Below are 20,259 nucleotides of genomic sequence, written 5' to 3' on the forward strand. Positions count from 1 at the left end.
GGAACTGAACAATGAGATCACTTGGACTCGGGAAGGGGAACATCACACACCAGGGCCTATCATGGGGAGGGGGGAGGGGGGAGGGTTGCATTGGGAGTTATACCTGATATAAATGACGAATTGATGGGTGCTGACGAGTTGATGGGTGCAGCACACCAACATGGCACAAGTATACATATGTAACAAACCTGCATGTTATGCACATGTACCCTAGAACTTAAAGTATAAAAAAAATAAATAAATAAAATCATGTCTTTCACATCAACATGGATAGAGCCAGAGACCATAATTCTAAGTGAATTAACACAGGAGAAGAAAGCAAAGTACTGCATGTTCTCACTAATGAAGTACTGCGTGCTCTCACTAACGGAGTTCTATGTGTTCTCCCTAACGGAGTACTGCGTGTTCTCACTTGTAAATGATGGCTAAACATTGAGCACCCATGGACATAAATATAGAGACAACAGACACTGCAAACTACTAGAGGAGAGAATGAGGCAGGGGGGTCATAAATTGAAAAACTACCTATTTAGGTACTATGCTCACTACCTAAGTGCAATATATCTAAGTTACAAATCTGTATAGTTATCTCCTGTATCTAAAATAAAAATTGAGAAAAAAAATCCCACCAAAACATTTTTAGATGTGTAATGGAGAAATCAGAGAAAGTTCTTCCGTAATCCCAGGCCTAACATTAAATAGACAGCAGTAGTGGTCTACTATTGGAGTAACCCAAGCTTGTGCTATCCTAAATGTAAGTAAAGCATCAATAATGCATTCCGTTCACTGATATACTAGATTTATCCAAACCCCCTCACTAACTATATGGTGTATGAAGAGGAATTTTCTTTCCTTGGAGGAAATATTTCCCTCAGTCTTACTGTTCTTGACATACAATTTTTGACGTTCGAATTTTAAAAACACACAAAAAAGCAAGAAAGTATGACACATCATCAAAAGAAAAAATAATCAATAGAACCAGACCCAGAGATGAGATTGTAAAAATTTGTTAGTCAAGTAATTTAAAGTAACTATAATAAAAATTAAAAGGTAGAAGCATATTTGAACAGGTGGGTTATTTCAGCAGAAAGACGGACTATAAAAAAGAGAACCAAATGAAATTGCCAGATATAAAATACATGCTATCTGAGATGAAGGGGATAATCAGCATACTGAATAAAGCAATATAAATAATTTGTGAACATTAAGACTGGCTAATAGAAATTATCCAAACAGAAATAAAAGAAAAAAAGTATAAAGAAAATGACAGCACATTTGAGATCTGTGAGGAAATATTAATTTTTCCAACACATGTGTAATTGCTGTCCCAGAAGGAGTTAAAAGAGAAGATGGATAAATAGAAAACATAGAGGAATAGAGGATATAGTAGTCAATACTTACATGAAATTAATGAAAAAATAACCCACAAATCCAAGCTCAGAAAATTCTAATAAGCATAAAAAAACACAAAAGCAAAAAAACACAAACTTGGGCATGTCATGGTGAAACACCTGAAATCAAAAGAAAATGAGAAAACCTTTAAATCATTCAGAAAATAAAAATGGAAACATTTCCCTGTGTATGAAACATAAGAAGATAAAGATGAAAATAATGTGAAAAATGCACAATTTGATTAACACTGTCAATCTGCTTGACCTATTGAAAATTATGTAATGCTATATCCCACAAAAACAGAATACACATTCTTCTCAAATGAACATGGAACATTCACTAAGATAGAGCAGATGGGACAAACAGAAAACAAATATCAAGTGGGTAGTTCCAAACCAAATCATATCAATATCTACATCAAACACAAATAATCTGAACACCTGAATTTAAAGGCTTAGATGGTCAAAGTAAATTAAAAGCAGTCAACATGTAGTATTTGCTGTTGATCAGAAATCCTTTTTAAATATAAAGACCAAGATTAAGGTGAAAAGATGGAAAATAATTACACACTGGAGAAAGATTAATTATGAAAAACTGGAGTGATTATATCAATATTAGACAAAATAATTTCAGAATACAAACCAAGATAAGGAAGGATATTTCATAATGACAAAAGAGTCAAAATTATCAGAAAGATACAACAATATTAAATTGTTTACACCCAAAAACAGAGTTTAAGACATATAAATAAAAATAATGAATATAAAGGAAAAATAAAAAAGTCTGTAACCATAGTTGAAAAGTTGGACACAGTAAGTAATGTGTAAGTACAGAGAAATTCAGTAATATAAAAAAATTTACATAATGCCATAATTCAGCCTGACTTGAATGACATTGTTACCACACAATAATAGTTAAATGCTCATTATTATTATTATTGTTATTATTATTATTATTATTTTTTTTTTTTTGAGACGGAGTCTCGCTCTGTCGCCCAGGCTGGAGTGCAGTGGCAGGATCTCAGCTTACTTCAAGCTCCGCCTCCCGGGTTTACGCCATTCTCCCGCCTCAGCCTCCCGTGCTCATTATGTTTAAGGGAACATAGAATACTCACCAAGATAGGCAAAATACGAGTAACTAAATAAATCTGATTTAAAATAACTGAAATAATGTAGAGTAAGTTCTATAGTAACATAATTAAATAAAAAACCAATTAAAAATATCTGGAAAATCTCTAAACCTTTGCAATTTAAAGAAATACACTTCTAATCAAATCGAACAAATGAATAATTTTAAATTCCTAGGAAAGAAGAGCTATATAAAATCAATTAAACTTTCACTGTAAGAAGCTAGAAAAGGAAGAATAAATTAAATTACACAAGGATCAATTTATGTAGCAGTAAGAAAGAACAAATTACCTTTGGTTATAAAAAAGGATAAACATAAAAAACAAAATAGGAAATTTGCAAGGACCAGTGAAGCTGAAGAGCATGATTAACTGAAAGGAAATAAACGAATGAATAAATGCATGGATACAAGGAATAGCATTATCTGGGGACCTGGAAGGGGTGAACAAGGATTAGCTTTGTTGGGTTCCAAGTTTGTACCTAGAACTTTTATATGGTACTTTGCACGGATAATGTCAGGTTCTAACAATTTTTTTAAATCCCAGATATGGAACCTGATAATTAGGGAGATTACGTCTCCTTTAAGTTTACCATGGTGGTAAGCATTTGGGGCAGGGGGTGAAACAAGTTCATTGGGTTCTGAGCCTATACACTTTCCTAAATATCGCTATGATCAAAAGCAGCTTTTGCTTTAGGCAAGAACGTACACAGGTCAGCATCTTTTCAATCTCTTATTTATTTATTTTAAACAAATGTTTCACGCAGAAAAGTGATATGGTAAAATTAATGGCATGAGCTTTGAAATCAGACAACGATTTTGAATCCTGACACACACACACACAGAATAAAACAATACATACATCTTTATATCTTTTTTTCTTTTAAAATTATATCTCTGGCCAGGTGCAGTAGCTCATGCCTGTAATCCCAGCACTTTGGGAGGCCGAGGCAGGTGGATTGCTTGAGGTCAGGAGTTTGAAACCAGCCTGGCCAACATGGTGAAACCCTGTCTCTACTAAAAATGAAAAAAAAAAAGCCGGGCATGGTGGGGGGCTATAATCCCAGCTACTCAGTAGGCTGAGGCAGGAGAATTGCTTGAACTCGGGAGGCAGAAGTTGCAGGGAGCCGAGGTTGCGCCCCTGCACTTCAGCCTGGGCAACTGAGTGAAACTCCGTCTGAATAAAAAAAAAACAAAAAAACGTTATCTCCAAATATGACTTACTGAGTTAAAATGGATAAACGATTTTTAGCTCCTCACTCAAAGATGCTCATTATAATTATATTTAAAAGAGGGAAAAAGATAAAATTTGGAACCTACTTTAATGTCCAACAATAATATTAAATTAACAAAATTAGAAGACTTTGGGGGTAGGATTAAAACTTTATAAAATATTTATATGTACATCCATATTATATTTATACCCATGTTAACCTCAACCATGCCTATCTCAAACGCTTGGTTTGATCAGAAACTGCACATGATTATTAAATAGCCCTTTCTTTTATTCAACGGATTGTTTATCCTAACTCTAATATTGTCTTTGTTTTTATAATCCAAGACTTGCCTTGGGTCTCCTGGATTGATTCCTTCCATTGGCTCTGGCCTCCATCCATACATATTCTGGCCATAGTGGTGACAAATCTTAAGTCTCACATGCAGATTTACAAAGTATAAACACTGAGCAGTGAGGTACCTTTCCTTCCTTCATCATTACTCTGATTATCTTGGAATAATTGAATAGAATAAAGTCCCTAGAAAGCCTATCCACAGACCAAAAAAATAAAACTTTCTAGTAGGAGATGAGAGTGGATAACCTAATGGTTCTTTTTTATTTTTTACTGCACATCTCTGTGATAAAAGCAAATGTAATTTTTATGTAGTTATGAGAAGGAAAATTGAAACAGGGATCATTTTGTAGTATTATATCCCCGTGTACTTGTTCCAACTTCCCTCTGCAATTGCTGTTCACCACTCTGGTGTAATTGCATAGGTCATTTGTGGAAAAGCATAATTATACCTTAAGGTAATGTTCTCTCATGCATTATTAAGTAAGTCATGACTTTTTCTAAAGTAGATAGAGGGAGGGAGCTGGGTGACTGGAAGGGAAGTCATAGAATTGTGCATCAGATGAAGCATCGAGACCAGACTAACCTCTTTAGGGCTACACCCATGCCTGGAACATCTTCACTAAACATATGCACCACATTGCATCAAAATTTCTTTATATGTAATAATCTCTTTCATTAGGTTGAAGACCATTTGACGGTAGTAATGGGTTATAAATAATCTTTATTTCCCCAGTACTTAGCATATTGCCTGGCACAGAGCACAAACTCAATGTTTTCTGTTGAGTGAACGTTGAGGAAATTGACAAGCAAGAAATGTGAAATGGATTTTCTTTGGCAGATTATATTCTATTCAAAGACATCAAGACCAGTGAAGGAGATGGCGTTAGAATCTGCTTGAATCTGAATTTTCACAAAGGAAAAGCAAATGTAGAATTTAAAAAGTTAGGCATAGAGACAAAGTTGGTTTGAGTAACTCTGCTTGCTTCCAGCTTATGACTTCACCCCTAAGAATGTCAGAATTCTAATTTAAAAAAAGATGGATCACCATATCTATTGACACGGTTAGTGCTAGGTTCAAATGAAATCATGCATCTAAAAGTAGAGAATGCAGTGCCAGGTTCACAGAGGGACTTAAATATAATGCAAATTATTGTATTTTGCTAGAAGGTGCTAGGTATGGTACAGGCTGATTTACAGTCAATGTATCTTCTTTTTCTCATTCGATGACCATGTATTAATTTCATTCAATGACCCTGACATTAATGGCATGCCAAACAGAGTGCTGGGTCTTTTGGTCTACAGGCAATGAAACAGGATTAGGTGGGAAAGGTAGGTAAGTAAACAGCCATGACTCATCACTATCTATCATACCTTGCCTCTGCTAAATTTATGAAAAAGGTGAAATTCATCTTTGATGAATTCCACCTTTAATAGTTTAGTAGCTGATGTGGTTTGACTGTGTCCCCACCACAAATCTCATCTTGCATTGTAATTGCTATAATCCCCATAATACCCCTGTCAAGTAAGAGGCCAGGTAGAGGTAATTGATTCATGGGGGCGCTTTCTCCCATGTTGTTCTTGGGTGTGCTACTGAGTTCTCATGAAATCTGATGGTTTGATAATTCCCCCTGCTTTCATTCTCCTCCCTGCTACCTTGTGAAGAAAGTGCCTTGCTTCCCCTTTGCCTTCCATCATGACTGTAAGTTTCCTGAGGCTTCCCAAGCCATGCTGAACTGCAAGCCAATTAATCGTCTTTCCTTATAAATTACCCAGTCTCGGGTAGTTTTTTATAGCAGTATAAAAATGTACTAATACAATCGCTTAAAGAAGAAATTATGGTTGCAAATGAATCAGACTTGTGTTAACGAGTTAAAATATTTTAAGTGTCTGTATTAGAGCTTGACACATAATAAGTGCTCAGTAAATGTCAGCCATAGTATTACATAGGAAAATGCTACTGATTTCAGTTCCCTTTGAAAAATAAAATTATAAATATAGAACTAAACAAAGCAGGAAAGTGGGGGAGAGATTTATGTGATTTTAATTTTCAACATGATGGCCTAGGAAAACTCTCTGAGGAACTGACTTAAGCAAAGAACTTAATGAATAAGAGAAGGAAGCAAATCTATCTATCTATCTATCTATCTATCTATCTATCTATCTATCAATCATCTATATCTGTGGGAAGAGGGAACAACATGTGAGAATACATTGAGCACAGAATAGATGGTGTCCTTAGAGACATCACACAAGTGACAGCACACCATCAGCACACAGTATGTATCCAAAAAAATCTCAGTATTTTATTTTATTTTTTTATTGAGACAGGTTCTTACTCGGTTGTCCAGGCTGGAGTGCAGTGCTACCATCTCAGCTCACTGCAACCTCTGTCTTGCTGCTCATGCCATCCTCCCGAGTAGCTGGAACTACAGGCACGTGCCACTATACCTGGCAAATTTTTGTATTTTTTTTGTTTTTTTTGTAGAGATGGGGTTTTGCCATGTTGTTCAGGCTGGTTTTGAACTCCTGAGCTCAAGCCATCCTCTTGCCTTGGCCTCCCAAAGTGCTGGGATCACAGGCATGAGCTACCACATTCTGACCAAAATATTCAGTATTTTAGTTGCTTAAATTTGTATCATTATTTACCTTTTATACATTATTTTCATGTATATTAGTTTATTGATCTTCACAGATGTTCCATGATGATGTGGCATAAAAGGGAGTGAGAAGGGCCTTCTTCCAGGTCCCACAGTGACCAAAGAAGGTCATGAAACCATATTTCCTAACTCACTCTTGTTATTCTTTCTTTAGCAACTGAACTTCCCTACTTCTCCCTTCTGTTCACATTTTCTAATCAAAATCTTTTCAGGGACCTATTTCTCCTGTGTTTAAATACTGAACATATTAAAAGACAATATGCCTATAAACTAGATGTTAACTTAAATCTCATAGATTTGTAAGCCCTCTCTTCCACCCATGCAATATATTTCCATTTGAACAGACATCCTTAGGGCAAGGTTTCTCTAAAAAGAGACTTGATTACAGGGTGTTTTCGTTTTTAATGGAGCAAGGACTTGTTTTTTCTTCCAGTTCCTCAGATCACATCTTACTTTTGGCTGCCTTCTCCTTCTACAATCTGTTGAAGCCCTCTGTGGAACAATAGTGTCTGCAAGTTTATGGCATTATCACAAATCATAGAGGTGGCTGTTGGACTCACATTTACAATCTACGGGTGTTCACACTGGTTTATTTTTGGCAAGATGTGGCTGCCGCATGGCTCATAAACAGGCTTCTGAAATAGCTCTGACAGAGAAAAATGCTCATGATGTTCTGGTCCAGATGCTCTCAGGGATCAAAGACTCCTGGCTATGAGCAATCCCCTTGGAAGCTGTACAGTTGGCTTTCCTGGGCTTCATGCTTCCCTGAATGTCATGGATAATTTTATCTGGGCATCCTTCTGGACAGATAGCAAAGAGCACTCTTTACCTTCCATACCCTCACTCCCAGGTTAGAATGAGTGAAAAAGATAAAGAAATATACAATTTTGAATCCAAACATAGTCACTTTTAAACTATGATTTTGAATAAGTTATTTAGCAATGCACAGATTCTATTTCTGTACTTATAGACACAACATATTTACTTTTTCTTTTTTTCATTGTTTTGAAAATGTCACCTACTTTAACTTGGAAACAACTTCTTTGTCCGGTGCATGTGATCAGGAAGTAATGAAAATATCTCCCTTTCTGGAAGAAATGGAAAACAGGCCCTTTTGTTCTTTAAAGTTTGAGCCCTCCTTGAACTGGAAAAGGCAGATGATTGTGACATTTTTGTGGCTTATTTTGACAACCTCATTAAATATTTTTAAATCTTAAACTAATCATAGAATCAAAAGAAATTACAGACATACAACAGAGAGGTCTTGTTTACCTTTGATCACATTTCCCTCAATTATGGCATTTTATATAACTATTACAACATCACAATATCACAGAAAAATGACATTGACACAATATAATAAAACGTCAACTTTTAAGAACTCCATGTGACATTTGGAAGCCTGTATTCTACCATTCACTTTTCCTTATTGTAGAATTCTCATCTGAAGGAGACATTCACAGAGAGACAGGATCTCTCCATTAGCATCTGGCCAAATTATTAACACTACATATGAGGAACTCTTGGGTAAAGCTGACTCACAGAACATTGTTGAGGCTTGAGGTCTAAGTGGAAATGCATTTTCTCTTTCTTTTCTTTGATTTACCCATGTAGGTTCACTTCCAAAGAGGATATGATGCATATAGAAGCACTAGACAAATGGCTGAGTGTTCTGAAGAAGTAAGCACTGTCTCAAATTGCTGACCACTTATGTGCCCAGAGCATGCACAGAGAAACCTCCTTTAGGTGGGAATTCATTGTCAGAACAAAGAATGCAACGGAGGGAGTGGTGCTGATGTTTTTAATTTAATTTAATTTAATTTTACTTTAAGTTCCGGGATACATGTGCAGAATATGCAAGTTCGTTATATAGGTATGCATGTGCCACAGTAGTTTACCGCACCTATCAACCCGTCATCTGGGTTTTAAGCTCCTCATGCATTAGGTATTTGTCCTAATGTTCTCCCTCTCTTTGTCCCCCAACCCTGACAGGTCCTGATGTATTTTGTTCCCCTCCCTGTGTCCATGTGTTTTCATTGTTCAACTCCCACTTAGGAATGAGAACATGCAGTGTTTGGTTTTCTGTTCCTGTGTTAGTTTGCTGAGGATGATAACTTCCATCTTCATCCATGTGCCTGAAAAGGACATGATTTCATTCTTTTTTTATGGCTGCATAGTATTCCATGGTGTATATGTACCACATTTCTTTTATCCAGTCCATCATTGATGGGCATTTGGGTTGGTTCTGTGTCTTTGTTATTGTAAATAGTGCTGCAATAAACATATGTGTGCATGTGTCTTTATAGTAGAATGATTTATATTCCTTTGGGTATATACCCAGTAATGAGATTGCTGGGTCAAATGGTATTCCTGGTTCTAGATGCTTGAGGAATCACCACACTGTCTTCCACAATGGTTGAACTAATTTACATTCCCACCAGCAGTGTAAAAGCATTCCTATTTCTCCACAGCCTCATCAGCATCTATTGTTTCTTGACTTTTTAATAATTGCCATTCTGACTGGAGTGAGATGGTACCTCATTGTGGTTCTGATTTGCATTTCTCTAACGATCAGAGATGATGAGCCTTTTTTCATATGTTTGTTGGCCGCATAAATGTCTTCTTTTGAGAAGTGTCTATTCATATCCTTTGCCTATGCTTTGATGATGTTGTTTATTTTTCTTGTAAATTTGTTTAAGTTCCTTGTAGATTCTGGATGTTAGACCTTTGTCAGATGGGTAGATGGCAAAAATTTTCTCCCATTCTCTAGGTTGCCTGTTCACAGTGATGCTAGTTTCTTTTGCTATGTAGAAGCTCTTTAGTTTAATTATATCCCATTTGTCAATTTTGGCTTTTGTTAGAATTGCTTTTGATGTTTTGTTCATGAAGTCTTTGCCCATGTCTATGTCCTGAATGGTATTGTCTAGGTTTTCTTCTAGGGTTTTTATGGTTTTGAGTTTTACATTTAAGTCTTTAACCCATCTTGAGATAATTTTTGTATAAGGTGTAAGGAAGAGGTCCAGTTTCAGTTTTCTGCATATAGCTAGCCAGTTTTCCCAACACCATTTATTAAATAGGCAATCCTTCCCCCATTGCTTGTTTTTATCAGGTTTGTTGAAAATCAGATAGTTGTAAATGTGTGATGTTATTTCTGAGGTCTCTGTTCCATGCCATTAGTCTATATGTCTGTTTTGGTACCAGTACCATGCTATTTTGGTTACTGTAGCCTTGTAGTATAGTTTGAAGTCAGGTAGTATCATGCCTCCAGCTTTGTTCTTTTTGCTTAGAATTGTCTTGGCTATATAGGCTTTTTTTTTGATTCATATGAAATTTAAAGTCGTTTTTTCTAATTCTGTGAAGAATGTCAGTGGTAGTTTGATGAGACTAGCATTGAATCTGTAAATTACTTTGGGCAGTATGGCCATTTTCATCATATTGATTCTTCCTATCCACAAGGATGAAATATTTTTTCATTTGTTTATGTCCTTTCTCATTTCTTTGAGCAATGGTTTGTAGTTCTCCTTGAAAAGGTCCATCACATCCCTTTTAAGCTGTGTTCCTAGGTATTGTATTCTCTTTGTAGCAATTGTGAATGAGAGTTCATTCATGATTTGGCTCTCTGCTTGTCTATATTCTTGACATATAGGAATGCTCATGATTTTTGCACATTGATTTTGTATCCTGTGATTTTGTTGAAGTTGCTTATCTGCTTGAGGAGTTTTGGGGCGGAGACAACAGGGTTTTCTAAATATAGAATCATATCATCTGCAAACAGAAACAATTTGACTTCCTCTCTTCGTATTTGAATACCCTTTATTTCTTTCTCTTGCCTGATTGGCCTGGCCAGAACTTCCAATTGCATGGTAACAGAGGGCATCCTTGTCTTGTGCCTGTTTTCAAAGGTAATGCTTCAAGCTTTTGCCCATGCAGTATGATACTAATTATGGGTTTGTCATAAATAGCTCTTATTCTTTTGAGATATGTTCCCTCAACACCTAGTTTATTGAGAGCTTTTAGCCAGAAGGGCTGTTGAATTTTATCAAAGGCCTTTTCTGCATCGATTGAGATAATCATGTGGTTTTTGTCATTAGTTCTGTTTATGCAATGGATTACATTTATTGTTTTGCATATGTTGAACCAGCCTTGCATCCCAGGGATGAAGCTGACTTGATCATAGTGGATAAGCTCTTTGATGTGCTCCTGGATTCAGTGTGCCAGTATTTTATTGAGGATTTTTGCATTGATGCTCATCAGGGATACTGGCTTGAAGTTTTCTTTTTTTGTTGTATCTCTGCCAGGTTTTGACATCAGGATGATGATGGCCTCATAAAATGAGTTAGGGAGGAGTCCCTCCTTTTCAATTGTTTGGAATAGTTTCAGAATGGTACCTGCTCCTTTTTGTACCTCTTGTAGAATTCGGCTGTGAATCTATCTAGTCCTGGGCTTTTTTTGGTTGGTAGGTTATTAATTACTGCCTCATTTTCAGAACTTGTAATTTATTTATTCAGGGACTTGACTTCTTCCTGGTTTAGCTTTTGGAGGGTGTATATGTCCAGGAATTTATTATTTTCTTTTAGAGTTTCTGGTTTATTTTCATAGAGGTGTTTATAGTAGTATTCTTTGATCATAGTTTGTATTTCTGTGGGGTCAGTGGTGATATCCTATTTATCATTTTTTATTGTGTCTATTTTCTACTTGATTCTTCTCTCTTTTCTTCTTTGTTATTCTGGCTAGTGGTCTATCTATTTAGTTCATTTATTCAAAAAACTGGCTCCTGGATTCATTTATTTTTTTGAAGGGCTTTTCATGTCTCTGCTTTGCTGCGGTGTGGTGAATTCTGTCCATACAAACCTCCCAGTCTCCTTAGCACTGTCAGGGAAAACTGCCTCCTAACGCCACAGTAGTTGTGGTTGCGACTCCCGCCATCAAACTCAATTGCCCCAGGCTGACTCCACACTGCTGTGCTGGCACTGAGAATTTCAAGCCAGTGGTTGTTAGCTTGCTGGACTCTGTGGGAGTGGGATCCAGTGAGCAATGACACTTGGCTCCCTGGCTTCAGCCCCCTTTCCAGGGGAGTGGACAGTTTTCCTATCTCACTGGTGTTCCAGACACCACTGGAGTATGAAAAAACTCCTGCAGCTCAGAGCCCGCCCAAACTGCCTCCCGTTTTTGTGCATGAAACCCAGGGCCCTTGTGGTGTAGGCTCACAAGGGAATCTGCTGATCCATGGATTGCAAAACTCCGTGGGAAAAGTATAGTACCCTAGTCAGGTAGCACAGTCTCTCACCACTTCCCTTGGCTGGGTGAGAGAGGTCCCTGGGCTCTATGCACTTCCTTGCACTTCCCGGATGAAGCGATGCCCCATCCTGCTTACTCTCCGTGGGTTGCACCCACTGTCTAACCAGTCCCAATGAGATGAACAGGGTACCTCAGTTGGAAATGCGGAAATCACCCACCTTATGTGTTGGTCTTGCTGCAGATTGGAACTGTTTCTACTCAGTCATCTTGGCCTGGTGCTGACATTTAAAGGCCAACAACCCTGCACCCACATAGGAAAAAATACGCAGCTTCATACATATTCTGAATTCTGGAAATCAACTTTTCTTCATTTAGGATAGAGAATCCCAACTCAGGAAAGATATATGGACAGGAAGTCAGAAGGTGAGTGAAAAAAAGAGATGGTCCTTTATATGGTTTGGCTGTGTCCCCATCCAAATCTCATCTTGAGTTGTAGCTCCCATAATTCCCATGTGTTGTGAAAGGGACCCAGTTGGAGATAACTGTGTCATAGGGATGGGTCTTTCCCACGCTGTTCTCTTGATGGTGAATAAGTCTCACAAGAATGATGATTTTATAAAGGGGAGCTCTCTCTTGCACATGCTCTCTTGCCTGATGCCATGTAAAATGTGACTCTGCTCCTCCTTTCCTTCCACGATGATTGTGAGGCTTCCCCAACCGTGTGGAACAGTTAGTCAACTAAACCTCTTTCCTTTATTAATTACCGAGTCTTGGACAAGTCTTTATTCACAGAGTGAGAACAGACTAATATCTGATGGAATTTTCATCCTTTACATGATAGAATTTCTGAGAGGATTTTATAAATCAACATAAGCAAGACTCTTAGCTCAGTGTTGGGAAACATGACAGTTATTTAATAAAAAATAATACCATTCCCTTAACTTATATTCTTTTCAAGAAACTGACCCCCAAAGAGTCAAAGAATCCCAGTGTTGGAAGATACCTTAGAAAGTATCTATTCCCACCTTCTACACAGTGCAAAACTCCCTGGAATCCCCTCCAGGACTAATGTTCTATGAGGGTAAGACTGGTGGAAGAGAGTGGGCTGGTTCATTTCAACCCCACTAGTGGTTTCCTGACATATGTTTCTGCACTGGAGAGGTTTGAAAGAGAAGAGCTACAATACCTAGACAGTCTTGTAGCTAAAGTTTCATGTAGGCCCAAGATCCTGCAAAGGAGATATACACCTGTGACACCAGAAAGCTGAAGTGAGCAACCTGATCACCCACTCTGAGACAGCTCTGCTGACATTTCTTATACCCAGTTGTAGAGTCAGTTGCCCAGGATGGCCGTGGTGGCAGTAGCGTTTCTGCTAAATAACCCCCATGGTGTGTGCAGAGGGTCATGTCCTAGCTGCTTTATTAATGGCTGTGTAACACCAATCCCAAGACACCTGATCCTCTCAGAGGCTCTGTGAATGTTGTAGTATAATAAGTATTTATTTTCCTGCTTGAGATAGCTAGATTGATTTTATTTCTTAAACAAAGGTCCTGATTAATACACTGTTCAAAGACTCTATGTTATCTAAACAATAAAATGTAATATAGTAATGTGACAGTTAAGAATCTACGTGAATTACCCTCTGGGACATCGCCTGCCTCATCTCTCACCCCAATCCAGATCGTGCTCTTGCCTTTTATACTCTGCTTCAGAGTTTCATGAATATCCCCCATTCTATTTTGAGGAAGATTTGGGTTAGATTAACTAGCCTTTTATAGAGCTGACCCTATGTCCTTAGACATCGTACCAATTAGTTCTCTGTATGTGTGTGTACAGAATCATTATTGGACACCCATGGTTTTCCAGTCATTTTTCTAGGCTTCAGGACTTAGAAAATCTCATTCATGAAGTCAGATTGAGTGTGAATAGGAAAGAGATAGTAAAGGTGTACATTTGAAATGCATGATTTCATATAAATTATCTTTGAAATGCATCATTACAAGTGGGTTGTCAGGGAAAAAAATGTCTTTGAGGGGGAATTGTTGGAATTAGAACCTGAGTTTTGACTAGGAGTCAGCTGTGGAAAACAAACATGCAAACTCTGGAGAAAAATTCTAAGCAGAGTAAACCGCAAAGGTGAAGACCTTGAGGAAGAGCCAAGCTGAGTGTCTATGAGAAATCAAAGGACGGTCCATGAGTGTGCAAGCTAGTGAGTAAGGGGCAGAGTGGTAAGAGCTGTGTTCGGAGATGGAGGAAAGCTGTGGCATTATAGCACTGGTGAGCAGTGACAATTTAAATTCTGATACCCCAAATCTCCTCCTCACATGACAGTGCTCCAAATTTTGAAGATCCCAACCAAAGCGGACTTGGGGTAGAGGTAGAGGTGATTAAGGAGCTGACTGAGCAGGCATGGTGCAACTCCAAGCACTGTGGAAAGCTAGAGATGTTTCCTTCTGTAGGAGCCACACTGCCAGAAATAAAGCTTGCTGGTTATTCATCCCTGTTAGAAAAATTTTGTTTAGTTTCTTTCTAAAGCCATTTTAAAGGGTGTGCAACAGATTTACCTCCTTGCTTTGATGCACTAGAAAAGTTTAACTGCATTATTTCCCTCTTCTTCCTCTCTATTCCCTTCCTCTTTTTCCTCACTCTCTTGCTGCCCTCCTCTTCATCACTAGCTACCTCTGCACGTTTTCTTCTGCTTGTGTTATATCTAACATTCACAGCTACTTTTGCAAGAAGTGTAAAATTATTCCCATTTTACAGTTAAGAAAACTGAGTCTTAGTGAAACTAAGTATTATGCAAATTAGTATAGTTGGTAAGTGGTGGAGTCAAGATGTAAACCCACTACCCTTCTGGTTTCAAAGTCTGAGATATTTTCTACATTTCATCATGCCATGCTTTCTTTTACTCAAGAGACTGCACATATTACTTGTTCTGCTTTATCACCTTTAATGTCTCTACATTTTATTATTTCTTACTGATCTGTCAAAACTCAGCTTAACATCACCATTTCTTAATAGTTTTTCAGTGAGTTCACTTACCTGCTAGATTTGTTCAGGTATCCCTCATAACTGCCCATCTATGTGTGATCTCAGCCTATCAAAGCACATGTAACATCTTAACTGTATTCGTTAATTTACTTATCTGCCTCTCCAACAGGACTGTGAGTTCCTTGAAGGCAATGACTGTGCCCTTAATCTCTGTACCCAACATCCTACATTTTTTGTTTTCTCAATCTCTATGGAGCAAATAGATTCTCTAGAATTTGGAGAGGTAATGGAGAGAGAAGCCTCAAGATGTCTAAAGGAGTGATTCAGCTATGGTTTTCTACTCACATCAGTCATCTTTTGTTATCAAAGTGCTAAATAATAAATTATCTCAAAATGCAGTGAATTAAAACAATAATTATTTATTCTTGTTCACGAATCTGAAGGTTGGCTAAATGTTGTCTGATCTAGGTTGGGCTTGACTCCAAACTGCACATTTATGCCAAGCCTTTTCCATGTGTCTTTCATTCTTTAGGGATCAGGGACCACCAGACCATGTTCTTTCCATGGCAATTGCAGAAGCACAGGAGGGAAATCATCTCCCAAGCCTTTGATCATGTTGCGTTTGGTAACATTTCATCAGCTAAAGCAAGTTATATGTGCCAATTCCAGCACTGATGGGAGCATAGTCTACCTACAATGGGAAGGAGAGGAGAATGAGGCTTTGCTATGTCATATTCCAAGTGAATGAACAAATGTAAAGTTAACTAATCAACTTATACTTAATTAAAGTCAGATCTAGCATAAAACACATCGGGATCTTCTCTGGTGAAAATTGCTCTCTCTGTCTGGTATGTTGGGAACAAACTGACACCTGGAATAGAGTAATAAAGTGGTAGTGAATCACTAGAAAGCACTTACATTAAGCACCTGCTAGGTTGCAGAACCTGTATAAGAATTGTAAATACAGAGAACCTAGTGGCTAAGATCTGTCCTCAAGGACTCCCAGACTGAAAGGGAAGACAGGAATGTAAGTTAACCAGGTCTATGCTGTACAATAACTCCCTACTAAAACAATGCTCAAGATTCCAAGAAAAAGAGGGAGGAGAAAAAATTCTGATTATGCCTCAGGGAAGATTTTCCTAATAAGGCAAAGTCAAAAGAGAATAAATCTAAGTACTCCTTCTAATTTGTTGAAAGAACTATCCAGGTTATTTATTTTTCTCCGAATCCTCAGTTCTTATCTGACAGCCTAGCACAGAATATGCCTTCAGTGCATGGTGGTTATAAGACTGGTGGATGAGGGCGGGCGTGGTGGCTCACACCTGTAATCCCAGCACTTGGGGAGGCCAAGGCAGTTGGATCACCTGAGGTCGGGAGTTCAAGACCAGCCTGACCAATGTGGAGAAATCCCATCTTTACTGAAAATACAAAATTAGCCGGGCGTGGTGGCACATGCCGGTAATCCCAGCTACTCGGGAGGCTGAGGCAGGAGAATTGCTTGAACCCAGGAGGTGGAGGTTGCGGTGAGCTGAGATCACGCCATTGCACTCCAGCCTGGGCAAAGAGAGGAAAACTCCTACTCGAAAAAAGAAAAACAAACAAACAAAAAACTGGTGGATGACAAAATACTTCAGACTGCCTGTGAACTATCAACATAACCCTCATGTTTCCTTCTCCTTTCACAGATGATGAAACTAAAACCCAGATGTCTAATGTAACTGTAAAGATCACACAAATATTTAATGATGTTGCTGTAAGCAGAACCTAGGTCTTGTGGCTCCCAGTCCGGTGATTTCCTGCTAAAAATTGCATGAAAATTACCTGACTCTAGTTTTCGATGGAATAAAACAAAAATTATACAGCTGGGAGCTCTGTAGCACAGTGACTGCAACATAGTATCCACTTGGCAAATGTTGAATTGAATGGAGTTAAAAATTGGAAAGATTCATAAAGATTCTCTCTTCTAATCCAGCCCTTCATTTTGCCACGATAAGGAAAGTGGGTGCAGGAACTGGGAAATGACTTTGCCAAGGTTGCCGGGAACGGAGTTCTTTGCGTCTTCCTTTCATTGTCATTGGAGTGCGAATGAGGTCCTGTAAACTGTGTCTGTGGGTAAAGAGGTGTGACATTGTTTAAAGTCATTTCTTTGTAAGCTCAGTCACAAGCAGGCAAGTAGGAAAAGACAGTAATTCAAGTTGTCAGGGCCCTTAGAAACCTGCCCTAGGGTGTTGTATTCATAATGGAAAGAATTGAAATGCTTGAATATAGTTATTCTTGGGCCTATTCTGAAACCAAGAGTGTGTATCCTGGGCAGGCTTAATGCAGACAATTACAGTTAAACCCAGGCTTCCAGATAAGCTAAATTTCCAGGACCTTGTAAATAACTCTTTGTTCCCTGTCTCCTCGCGCTGGGTCCTGTCGGTATAAGGCAGGAGACAAGCAAAACAACGGCACGCTCTTTATTCCTTTCCGTCCTCGTCCTCTCCAGTAATTCCATCTTCCCAATTTTTCCATCTCAGTTGTAACTTTAGGGGGCACATACAACACTCCCCAAATTCTCTAATAATGTAGAGACATGCTGAGCTGTTCATTCTGTTTTCTTGCCCCACAAACTTATTTTGGTTGCAAAGGATATTTCAAGGACAAGGGCACATTAATCAATAGTAGGACATAATGGACTCATTTACCACTGCAGCTATCCACATAGGCAGGAAGAAAGAGAATCACAAATGGCAAGAGGCTGGATCTTCTCTCTGTCTTCGTGCAGAGTCCTAGTGTGCCCTTTACTGCCTTTCAGTCCTTCCTTGATCCATATTGGTGCTCTTCTAGAAAGAGGAGAGAAAGAAAATAGATTACACCAACATTGAATTCATTCCTCATTTTTAATAGCGTGTAAGTATAAAGTTTTACAAATTAGCATGTCTGCAAGGAGCCACTGTCCATCCAGTCTGGTCTTTTCATTTTCTGATGAGAAAACTGAGTTCTAGAGAGAATGAATGGCTTGTCCTTAGTCATCCTATGAAAATGGTTCAGGGCAGTATTAGATCTCAGGGTTTTCGTGTCCCACACCTAACTGATGTATGACTTCCCTAGATTATCTTCACAACATTAATGAACTTGTGGATTTAAACATGTTGAACTTCTGTAGCTGTTCTTATAGGGCCATTTAATTACACACACGAAACCTTTTCCATTTTAAGCATAGTGCTTATTTCACCCCAAAAGTCACTGGATCGTCTGATTACTCATAAGCCAGGTAAGCTAAATTTCTCATAAGCCATGCCTCTGAGAAACTTGCCATTTTGTTCTCTAAAGGCATCTCCAAAATAAAGAGATTTGAGTACATGGAAGGATGCTGAATCCATGGTCCAAAGACTCTGGATAGGAGCAGTGCCAAGGGAGCTGCTCACTTTGCCTCCTGGTTCCCCTGGATTTAGTTTGTGCTTTGGGACTGGTAGGTGCTCAACCCTGAATTTCTTGTTGTGGACACTGAGCAAGGTATTGAATGACTTGGCTTCTCAATTCCTTCATCTGAAGCTTGGAGATAATGATGGTCTTTCAGTGGTTGGACATGGTGGTTTTTAACTATCTGCCCATCCTCTCTACTGTTAATTTTAAAGGCAGGTTTGCCAATTCATTTTATCACACTACCCACCGGCATAGCCTCACAAAAGGCAAGAGTTTATATCCACTTACAAATTGAGATTATAGTAGAAACTTGCCTCTGCTAGTTTAAGAAAATTTAGGCATTAATTACAAATGTTAGGGCTATTTCATGCAACCGGGTGGAAGAAATGGGACTGGGCTTTAGGTTCCCAGGAGTGCCAGGCTGCCCAAGAGGGCAGTGACTATGAAAGGAATGATTTCCAGCCAGCTTCTGCTCATTTTCTGGGCATCAGGATTACCTCTACTCTTTTGTAACTTTCTCCTCTACTATGGGGGGGCGGGGGGGAATGCTTGAGTCTTTCTTGCTCTTACCCCCCTTGTTCTTGATCTTTGTTCTGTGTTTTTGTTTTTGTGATCTCCTCAAGATCAAGGTTTCTGGTCATGATTCTACTACTTCCCACCAGTAGGGAGAGTGAGTCACAAACCAAGCTGGTCCAAGTCTATGGCACTGACTGTACTCTGTTTTCCAGGGGTAAAGATGTCAAGGACATTAACAGGCTAGCACATGTCTGTGTGGTCTAAAAGCAGGCTTGACTATTTATCTTTCTCTCATTCTTTTCAGGATTCCTTTTGCATGCATTTAAGAGAGGATACTTGAGGCTTCTCTAGCTTGGTGATTTGTGCATGTTCTCTGTCGCCTCCTCCCTCCGTCCTTCGACACGCTGCTGGGTCCAAGTCGGCTGTCTCAGACGACCAGGTCTGGAGCAGACAGCTCCAGTCATCTCATTTGATGCAACAGGATAAATTATCTGGTTGCCCTCCCACCTACAAGGAACATAGGTGCCAGCAAATGTTCTCTGACTTCGACTTTCTTTGCTTCAGAGTGATTATACCTGACCTTCGGGCTTCGTGATGGCAGATAAATACCTTAATCCTATCTTATTAAAAACTTTTTCTCAGTAAAATTGCATCCTTCCTGGTATACATGAAAGGAGCCTACCAGATGGTTTAGGTGAAGTTACCAGTTTCTATAGTGGAGTTTTACACCTAAAATCTTGCATAATATGTAACGGTTAGTTTTTCATGCTCTGCATATATTTTCTTTCTGGGAAAGAAGTGGTGGAGAAAGGAAAAATAGCTTTCTTAATATCTAGCCAAAACACCAATAAAGTGTTATTTTATACCCTGATTTAGTCACACCCTAACTCATTGTTCAAATCATCTACCACAGTAAAATTTTATACATTTATTTATTTTATTTTTTCTTTAGAGATGGGGTCTTTGTCTGTCACTCAGGCTGGAGTACAGTGGCATGATCACAGCTTACTGCAGCCTTAAACTCCTGTACTCAAGCAATCCTCTTGTCTCAGTCTCCAGAATAGTTGGAACTATGGGTAAACACAACCACCACTATTTTTTTTCTTTCTTTCTTTATTTTTTTTGTAGCGTCAGAGTCTTGCCATTTTGCCCAGACCTGACCAACATAGTGAAATTCCATCTCTACTAAAAATACAAAATTTATCCAGGTGTGGTGGTGCATGCCTATAATCCCAGATACTCGGGAGGCTGAGGCGGAGGCAGAGGAATCACTTGAACCCAGGAGGTGGAGGTTGCAGTGACCCAAGTTTGCACCATTGAGCTCCAGCATGGGCGACAGAGAAAGACTCCATCTCAAAAAA

This window comes from Rhinopithecus bieti, unplaced genomic scaffold, assembly GCF_001698545.2.
Source record: "Rhinopithecus bieti isolate Rb0 unplaced genomic scaffold, ASM169854v2 scaffold_34489, whole genome shotgun sequence".
In the NCBI taxonomy this organism is placed as follows: Eukaryota; Metazoa; Chordata; class Mammalia; order Primates; family Cercopithecidae; genus Rhinopithecus; species Rhinopithecus bieti.